Here is a 9,952-nt window from a genome sequence, read left to right as displayed (position 1 = left end):
GCTGGCTTTTGAGAACCACAGGCATTATCAGGTGCCGAACGTTTTTTATTACAAAACCACTGTATTTCTGAAGCAGAGTAAATCCAGGGGGTGTTGTGTTTAGACCTGGTGGGTCCTTTGGTCAGCTGTGCTTTAGTATTTGGTTTGGTATGTTAGAACTGACTCTGCAGAACCATGAAGCAGTCCCTCAAGCCTACCCTGAAATAACCAAGGGTAAAAAAGCAAGACGGCAGCCATTGGTTTTCAGGCTCAATGATCAACAGTGATGCATTCAAAACTGCCTTTTTAAAAACCCTTGAGAAACTCACACAGGCATGATAAATCAGATGCAAGCTTCATTTAAATCATCAATCTTCCATGATCAGTACAATCTCGACCTGATTTTGCAAAGCAAACAGATGCTGGGAACTCACGAGGGTGTCTCACAAATCTGGTGTTGGTACTCCACAGTGATCAGCTTCTCATCCCTCCGTCATTCATCTCAACCCAGTATCACTCAAGCTTCCTGCTTTCGCCTTCTTAATTTTGTGGCTGCATTTTTTACATGCTAGTTCAATCAGTGACAAATTAGAATCATAGAACCATTAAGGTCAAAACCATTAAAGACCTCTAAGATCATCCAGTCCAGCCATCAGCCCAACAACACCATACCTGCAAACTATGTCTTTTGAACACATCCAGGGAAGGAGACTCCACCACATCCCTGGGCAGCCTGTTCCAATGCTTCACCACTCTTTCAGTCAAGGTTTTTCTAATATCCAGTCTAAAACTCCTCTGGTGCAACATGAGGCCTTTTCCTCTCATCCTATCATTTGTTACTTGGGAGAAAAGACCTGCATCCACCTCGCTACAACGTCCTTTAAGGTACATGCAAAGAGCTATAAGATCTTCCCTAATTTAAATCCCCCCTAGATTGCTAAAAGAATCCTATCCAAAGACTAACAGATCACATTTAACATTGTTGGCCATCTGATTGGCCTGAAAGGCTCCCTGCACTAAAAGTAAAACTAGTGCTTTGTAACTCCTCTTTCTGCAAAACAGCTACAGGCTTAGCTATGGCTTTCATACGGGAAGCCCACAGTGGAGTCTGAGGAACTATCTTTATGCAAGCTTTTTTCACACCCAAGAAATATTTTTTTTTTTTTTCAGATGAAGGCAAGTAGATAGAAGGGGAATAAAAAGAGGATTTTTTTTTTCCCAGACAGATTAACAGGTTTTTTTTTTCCACTACTTAGAATGATAGAATGATGGAATCATAGAATAGTTTGGGTTAGAAGGGACCTTGAAGGTCATCCAGTTCCAACCCCCTGCCATGGGCAGGGACACCTCCCTCCAGCCCAGGCTGCCCAAGGCCCCATCCAACCTGGCCTTGAACACCTCCAGGGATGGGGCAGCCACAGCTTCCCTGGGCAACCTGTGCCAGCCCCTCACCACTCTCATGGTGAAGGAGTTCTTTCTAATGTCTAGTCTAAATCTGCCCCTATCCAGTTTATACCCACTGCCCTTCGTCCTATCACTTCATGCCTTTGTAAACAGTCCTTCCCGAGCTTCCCAGTGTGCACCAGGAAAGGGGCCCTGGGAACATGGGTGGAAGATGTCCAGGGGCAAGACTGGGGTGGATCACATCTGTCCCTCCAGGCCCCATGGGGCAGCAAGAGGAGCCAGGCATTTTTGTTGCTGCACCCAGAAGTTCCTCTACCCTGGTGTTAGAAAATAGGAGAAATCTCTCCACCATACTTTAGTAGCCATCAGCATTTTTGTGTATGTAATTTGAAGGGATCATGACCCAGCATGTCGCCGGGGGTGGAGGAGGGTTTATGCTTTTATGAGTCTTTGATGCAGAGCACCTGATTTTAATTGTGACATTTTTATAGAATCATAGAATTGTTTGGTTGGAAAAGACCTTTGAGGTCATCAAGTCCAACCATACCTGTCCATTACTAAATCATATAATGGAATCATAGAATGGCTTGTGGTAGAAGGGATCTTAAAGCCCATCCAGTTCCAACCCCCCTGCCACGGGCAGGGACAATTCTCACTGGCCCAGGCTGCCCAAGGCCCCATCCAGCCTGGCCTTGAAGACCTCCAGCGATGAGGCAGCCACAGCTTCCCTGGGAAACCTGTGCCAGTGCCTCACCAGCCTCATAGGGAAGATTTTTTTCCTAATATCTAAGCTAAATCTTCCCCTCTCCAATTTATACCCATTCCCCCCTGACCTATCTCTACAAGCCTTTGTGAACAGTCCCTCCCCAGCTTTCTTGTAGGCTCCTTTCAGAGACTGGAAGGTCACTATAAGAACTCCCTGGAGTCTTCTCTTCTCCAGGCTGGGCACCCCCAACTCTCTCAGCCTGTCCTCGCAGTGGAGGTGCTCCAGCCCTCTGATCATCTTTGTCCTCCTCCTCTGGACCCGCTCCAACAGCTCCACATCCTTATGTTGGGGATTCCAGAACTGGACACAATACTCCAGGTGGGGTCTCATGAGAGCAGAGTAGAGCACCTCATCTACCTGTCTTCTAAACACCTCCAGGGATGGTGACTCCACCGCCTCCCTGGGCAGCCTGTGCCCGTGCCCAGCCAGCTAAGGCTGGGAAGGTCACTGAAGGATGGTTTTTGCTTTCCAGGGTTCCTGACAGTAAGAAGACTCCTCTGCTATCGTGCTTTAGCACTGCAATAGTCACTCGTAGTGTGGGAACTGCCCGGCGCCCGGGGGACAGCAGCGGGGGGAGCGGGACCCCGGGAGCACCGGGAGAAGGAGCATCCCGGGAGCACCGAGGGGAAGGAGGGGGAAGAAGGGGGAGCAGGATCCTGAGCTGGGGGCAGCACCGGGAGGAGCGGGACCGCGGCAGCATTGGGAGAAGGATCCCGGGAGCACCGCGGGGGGGGAGGGGAGGGAAGCAGGGGGAGCAGGATCCCGAGCTGGCGGCAGCACCGGGAGAAGGATCCTGGGAGCACCGAGGGGAGAAGTAAGGAGAGCACGATCCCGAGCTGGGGGCAGAACCGGGAGGAGAAGGATCCCGGGAGAACCGGGGCGGGGGGGGGGGGGCAGGATCTGGAGCCGGGGGCAGCACCGGGAGGAGAAGGATCCCGGGAGCACCGAGGGGAGGAGGGGGGAAGCAGGGGGAGCACGATCCGGAGCTGGGGGCAGCACCGGGAGGAGCAGGATCCCGGCAGAACCGGGGTGGGGGTAGCGGGGGGAGCACGATCCGGAGCTGGGGGCAGCACCGGGAGGAGAAGAACCCCGGGAGCACCGGGGACGGGGAGGGAAGCAGGGGGAGGGGAAGCAGAGGTATCGGGATCCTAGCAGCGCGGGGCGGGGGGAGCCCCCTCCCGGGAGCGCCGGGCGCAGGAAGCCGGGGGCAGCCGGGGGAGCAGCCGGACCCCGGCGGCGGCGGCGGCGGGGGGAGCAGCCCGGCCGGAGCGCCGCCCGCCGCAGGGCCCGGGGAGGCGGTGCGGGGCCGGGCCCAGAGCCGCCCGCGGCCCCCCCGCGGCCCCCGCGGAGCAGGAAGCGCCTCTCCCCGCCCAGCGGAACGCGGGAGCGGCCGGCGGCTGCCTGCGCCACGCCAGCCCGGGGCGGCCCAGGCCTGCGGGGCCGCCGCTTCGCCTCACAGGTCGGTGAGCGGGGAGGGCGGGGGGGGCGGCTCCGGGTCGCGGACACGCAGCGGTTCAGACCGTGGAGTCGCGGAATCGTAGAGACGGGGAAGCGTAGAATGGAACGGGGCAACTGCGGCGTGCGGACGCCGAACGCTTAAGATCGTGGGATCGCGGAATGCAATTAAGTAATTTCAGCTCGCGTGTGTTAATCGTTTAAGAGCACGGAATCGCAGAAACGTGGAAACGTAAAAAGTACCTGAGTGATTACAGCCTGCAAGCACTAAACGCTTGAAATCATAGAACCGTGGAACCGTGGAATGTGATAAAGTAATTTCAGCTTGCAGACCTTAAGTGCTTAAGATCATAGAGTCATAGAATGTGATTAAGCAATTGCAGCTTGCAAGCACTGAACGTTTAAGGTCGTAGAGCACAGAATCATAGAACGGTTTGGGTTGGAAGGGACCTTAAAGCCCATCCAGTTCCTACCCCCCTGCCATGGGCAGGGACATCCCACCAGCCCAGGCTGCCCCAGGCCCCATCCAACCTGGCCTTGAGCACCTCCAGGGATGGGGCAGCCACAGCTTCCCTGGGCAACCGGTGCCAGTGCCTCATCACCCTTACGGTGAAGAATTTCTTCCTAATGTCTAGTGTAAATCTTCTCCCATCCAAATTGAAGCCATTCCCCCTCATCCAGTCACTACAAGCCTTTGTAAACAGTCCCTCCCCAGCTTTCTTTAGCCCCTTTCAGGTACTGGAAGGTTGCTATAAGATCTCCCTGGAGCCTTCCCTTCTCCAGGCTGGACAACCCCAACTCTCTCAGCCTGTCCTCGTTATGGGAGCTGCTCCAGCCCTCTGATCATCCTTGTAGCCTCCTCTGGACCCGCTCCCACAGCTCCACATCCTTCTTATGCTGAGGATTGCAGAACGCCAGCCGAGGTCTGGCAGGGGACGAGCAGCGGGGCAGACCCCCTCTCCCACCCCGGGGGGCGGTGGGGGCCATGAGGTCTGGGGTCTCTGCGGTCTCTGCCTTCTCCCCCGCGGGGCAGGGGCTGCCAAACCCCCTGGCCCCTCGGCTGCCGCCCTTCCCCGCCGGCCGGGCCCGGGCAGCGCGTTCCGCCCCCGGTGTTGATTGTTTATCGCTCCCAGGCGGCGCCGAAAATAGGTCAGGACCAGCATTACCCCCCCCCCCCCCCCCGCCACACACACACCCCCCGTCCCCGCCGTGCCGGGCTGCCTCCTCGCTCCTTGCCTTCCCGAGGGATACCGGCGTCTGCCAGCGTTCGGAACGGTGGGTTGGGGTTTTTTTTGCGGGGGGCGGCAGTTTGTTTATGTCTTTTCGTAAGGCGGCGTGGAAAGTTGTTGGCTGAGCGCTGGGAGTCGCTCCCGGCCGCTTCCCCGGGGCGCGGGGGGCGGCTCCGGCGGCTCCGCTGGAGGCCGAAAATGCTGGCAAATAAACTCTCTTGAGGCTTGTTTTGGAGTTTTAGAAAGCAGGCAGCCCTTGTCAGGCCTGGGCAACGCGAGGGAGCAGTCCCCATCGACCCTGTGCAGCGAGACAAGAGGTGGGACAGAGCATATTCCCCACTTATAGGCATATGGATAAATTTTCCCGGAATTCTTATCAATACTCCTTTCCAAGGGCTAATTTTAATGTCATAGAATCATAGAATCATCAGGTTGGAAAAGACCCACCGGATTATCGAGTCCAACCATTCCTATCAAACACTAAACCATGTCCCTCAGCACCTCATCCACCCATCCCTTAAACACCTCCAGGGAAGGAGACCTCCAACCACCTCCCTGGGCAGCCTCTGCTAGTGCCCAATGACCGTTTCCGTGAAAAATGTTTCCTTGATGTTGTGCCTAAACCTCCCCTGGCAGAACCTGAGGCCATTCCCTCTCGTCCTGTCCCCTGTCACTTGGGAGAAGAGGCCAGCACCCTCCTCTCCACAACCTCCTTTCAGGTAGTTGTAGAGAGGAACGTCATTATGAACTTCACAACAGTCAGATCGCTTGCTAATTTGGAGCTTTGGCTCCAGCTCTGACCTTTTGTTTGAGACAGGGAAAGGCTGCAAACAGAGGTGGTTACAGAAGACACATCTGTTCAGCACAGATCACACTGAACACAAGATGTAGCAGCATCTGGAAAAACATTCTTTGAAAAAGCATGCTATTAAAAAAACACGGTGTCAGGGAAGTCAGTCTAACTTTCAAAAATACAGTTACTTGGGTGAAACTTAACTCTACTTTAGCTTACATCAAAGTTTTCCACTTTTTGTAGAAGTAATTGCTTCTTGTATCACAGCCACCCTGCCCAGGTGGGGAAAAGCCTCTTCTCCTCTGGCTTTGCCCTCTGTGCAGGGCAGGGCACTGCAGGCACAGCGGAGGTTCCCAACTCCTTTTACCATCCCTAAGGAATCCTCAGGGGTGAATTAATCTTCAGTCGCTTACGGCAGAATTGGCGTGATCAGTAAGCACTCGTGTGGAAGTAACCTTTCCTTTCCATCTGGTCGTACTCTAAGCAAAGTTTTCAGTAGAACTTACTTGAAAACTTTATTTCATGATTATATGTTTCTTCAAAGAGAAATTGTGTAGCATAGCAGATTTTAAACAAAATCTAGTTGGGAGGTTTATAGTCACATTGCTATTGTAACTAAAAAGATATTTGTGTGTAAGTGTTTGAGCCCACTTTTCCTTTCTGCTGGTTGCAGTGGATTTTTCAGACTAAAAGGTAAACAAACTTCTGTTTGAAGTCTGACATTTTGTCAAGTAAGTTGGCAATAATGTCTATTCTGTTTTACTGGTTTTTGCTTTATTTTTAAAGGAATTTATTCCACTAGTTAATGTTGTCTCATACCTTGGTGAAGCCAGAGCTAAAAGCCACATGCACCGCTTTTATGTTCGTTGGACCAGTAAGAAACAGGGAATGCTGCTTGTGTGATCCTTATTACTCTAGAAGAGAACGTGTTACATTTTCATCCATAAAGTATTTCCTACTTAGCATGTTGATTGTGAAGGAAAACCTGCTTGGCCCTTGCTAAAGGTTAACTGCTGCCATCCAAACCTGGTTCAGTAAGGCTGTGTTTGGCTGGAGCATTATGGCTTTTTCAGGATGCAGGAATAGTGGGTTTGTGGAGGAGCAAATTAAGTACTTCTGCATAGTTCTTGTTATTCCATTCAACAATTTGTTGCCCATTGGAACTGGAGATACTGCTGTGTAGGAAGTGAAGAATAATCCAGATTCTGGCTGTATCTTCACAAAAACTTTAAATGAGTGGAACACAGAATTGTCATCTTGCTCTGTTTCTTCCATACGACTGTGCCAGTAGTTGTAGTCTGAGTACCTGCATTTGCTATGTCAGAGCACAGCTATAAATCTCTGTGCTTTCCTTGGATGGACCAACTTTTTTTTCCTTTTCCTGCCTCTCATTTTTTCCCCTGTAAGTAGCATAAGACAATTCTTCAGTTTTCCTTCAGTTATTAACAAAAATTGCAGAACATGAATTTGAGCTCATTCTTTGGAACAGTTTACATTTCCTTTATGTTAAATGTGCTCCTATGAAACTGGTAAGAGTTGACTGATATGTGAAAGTATTAAGTTTTGTTCTTAAATCAACACTTGCTTTATTAGTAAAATTGATTTGTTCTCTTCGCTTTTACGTTACTGTTGGTACAACTGGCCTGGGTAAGGCTTGGCATGAGTAGTCATCAGTACTGCTAAAGCATACATAGCAACCAAAATCTGTCTTCAAAACTGTGATTTTCAGCGTGTGCCAGACAAGCCAACACATTTGTTGATTCAATTTAATTCCATTGCTGTAAAATTTAGTTCTGTTTAGCGTTCAGCAAAACCTCAAAAATAGCACCTTGGGTTCTGTTTAGGCTTCAGAAAAAATAAGCCCTGGTGTCTGTTCTGAAGCCACTGAACGCCAAGTCATGGACGTGATACTGTTACCTGCCACTCTTTTCTTTTGGAAGTATCCAGGTTCCTCTGTTATACGACTTTCTTTTGCATTTTCATCCCACATGGAAACATTAATGAATACAGTTCCCAAGCAGAGAGAGATCTGAAAATTGAGATTCATCACTCTCTCCAGCATTTCCTGTTGACTTTGACAGTCAGTTCTTCACTGAGGAAGACTCTTGACAAGTTCTGCTGGACTTCATTGTTGTGGTTTTAAGACCTGAACACTCCATGACAGGATATTTCTGTCAGTTATCACACTCTCACCAGGTTATGGTCTGATAATTTGGTACGAACTTTTCTTTGAGGGGGCTGGAAGTGATTAGGATGAGACGTGTGCCGCAGCCATCTGGCTGGATGTGGATAGGAAAGCAAATTCTGGCAGAAGGGTGAAGCGGATTACTGTGAGTGGTAAGGTTTTAGACTACTGCAGCTACTGCAGGTGAAGATACGGGAACCCAGTCTGAGCTGTGACTCCTGAACTCTTATTTTTACACCAACTTACGAGGCAGGTACCTAAATGTTTATTGAAGTACTGCTAAGAGTACTGGTGCCTGTGTGTCTCTTGGCCTGGGTGCTCTCCTGAATAAATGTGAAAGTTAAATTGTTACCAAAGTTGGACCTCAGTGTGAGGATTACAATAAATGGTTGTGAATTCTTGTGACTGTTGACCTTGTTTCAGTGTTTGTAGTTGTTATTGATACCAGCCAGTGCTTCTTATCCTTGTTTGGTAAACGGTTCATCTTTTTCTTTCTGTCTTAAGTCTTAAATTCCTGTTGTTCTTTTTCAATCCCCAGTCCCTACGGACTACAGGGTAGGCTTGGCAGAATATACCCTCTCATTAACCACGGTGGAAGAGTTGCGTTTTTGTTGTGTGGGGTTTCCTTCCCTCCCCTTTTCCTCCTTGTGGAAAAATACAGTCTCACTAGAGCTTTAATTGTTTTCATGACAGGATAGATGAGTAGAGTCTGCGTATTGACCAGCAATTGTTGGTGATGGATATTTGTTTTGCCAGCCTGCTGTTGTGTGTCGGGTGCCTCTGACAGGCACTTGGCTCGGGGAGCACGTAGCCAAAACAGGTACTCGTGTGAAGTACCAACACCTTCGTTTTCTCTTTTGTTTAAACTATGAGCATAACTTAGATTTTTCTGGTATTATTAATGATTTAATCTTGCATACATTTTCCCTCCTCATGAAAATAAGCTTGGAAAATGTGATTTTTATTTTTTTTAATGAAAAGTTTGTTTATGCAGCAACCTTCAAATGCTTTATATGTAGGATGTAGGATCCTACATGTGAACTGTCAAGATGCAATTTTAAATGAGGAGCAAGAGACTGGGTTTGACTGGTTAAATCTGCTCAAGAGCCACCTTTTCTTGTCCCTGTAAGTTTGCTCTGGTCAGACTGTGTTTCGGGATAAATGCTGCTTCTGTGCTTTTCTCCCGCAGCTAGGCAAAACAGGAAAGTATGTCCTTGCATTCTGTTGGCGTTCATGTACCGTATGTTTTCTCTGTGGCAAGACACGTGCTTTTACGTTTGTTGAGCATCTGCTGATTTTGGCTTACTCTAGCATTTTACTAAGCACATTTTGATCACATTCATTCATGGGATACATCCGATGAAGTTTTGTGTATGGAAAACTATGTCACCGTACAAGTATGAACTTAGCAGTTAAATATTTATGCATTCATTTCAAGCAGAAGCAGTTGGTAGGTTGGTAATGTGATGTAGCTGATACTAGCAGTAGTCTGTTGCACAAATTGTCTCCTCAAAGAACAATACATGGAACATTCATGGTAACAAGAGTGTACAACAAAGAGTAAACAAGAAAAAAAAAACTGAAAGGGAGGAAATAAGTTTGCTATAGTTTGGGGTGAGGGAGAAGTCAGGTAAGCAATTTGTGTTTACTTCAAGCAGGAAATCAGTGACAGTACTATTCTTGGAAAGAACAGGCAGAGAAATAAGGGACAGAATGAAACCTGAACGCAAAGTTCAACTTACAAGCAGAAACAAAACTTAAAAACGCTAAAGCAGTTTGAAATGACATTAGTTCTATTTTTCATTAGATGTTTTCAGTGCTGTCTCCTTTTTTTGTAATGGATTTTCTTTAGAGATTTTGGAATTGGGAACATTTTTCAGTGCTAAGAATCTTGGGCTTCACATTTTTTGCATAGTTTCATTGTAAACAAGATATGAAATTTCCTTTATCACTATTTCTTGCTAAAAATAAATCAGAATTCCCTCATTTCTGAGTTGCATGGCTTGCATCAGGAAAATTGAAAACATTTTACTTTTCCTATTTTTAATTTTCAAATGAGAAGTTATAAATTTGTTACTTCTAATACTGTATAATTTTTACATATATACATACCCATGCACGTATGTTTGTGTATAGTTTGC

The 9,952-nt window shown here is 48.4% G+C and overlaps 1 protein-coding gene across 1 annotated transcript in view; it reads left to right on the top strand.

Moving 5' to 3' along the window:
- Window positions 1–3,543: 3,543 nt before the first annotated feature.
- FAM135A (family with sequence similarity 135 member A) overlaps window positions 3,544–9,952 on the top strand; it is a 92,637-nt gene continuing 86,228 nt past the window's right edge. The window contains exon 1 of the mRNA XM_069851425.1: window positions 3,544–3,608. The gene's annotated coding sequence lies outside the window, so the exon portion shown is untranslated. The remainder of the gene's footprint in view (window positions 3,609–9,952) is intronic.

Source organism: Phaenicophaeus curvirostris, chromosome 2 (assembly GCF_032191515.1).
Source record: "Phaenicophaeus curvirostris isolate KB17595 chromosome 2, BPBGC_Pcur_1.0, whole genome shotgun sequence".
Lineage (NCBI taxonomy): Eukaryota > Metazoa > Chordata > Aves > Cuculiformes > Cuculidae > Phaenicophaeus > Phaenicophaeus curvirostris.
This window is presented reverse-complemented; position numbering and strand designations above follow the sequence as displayed.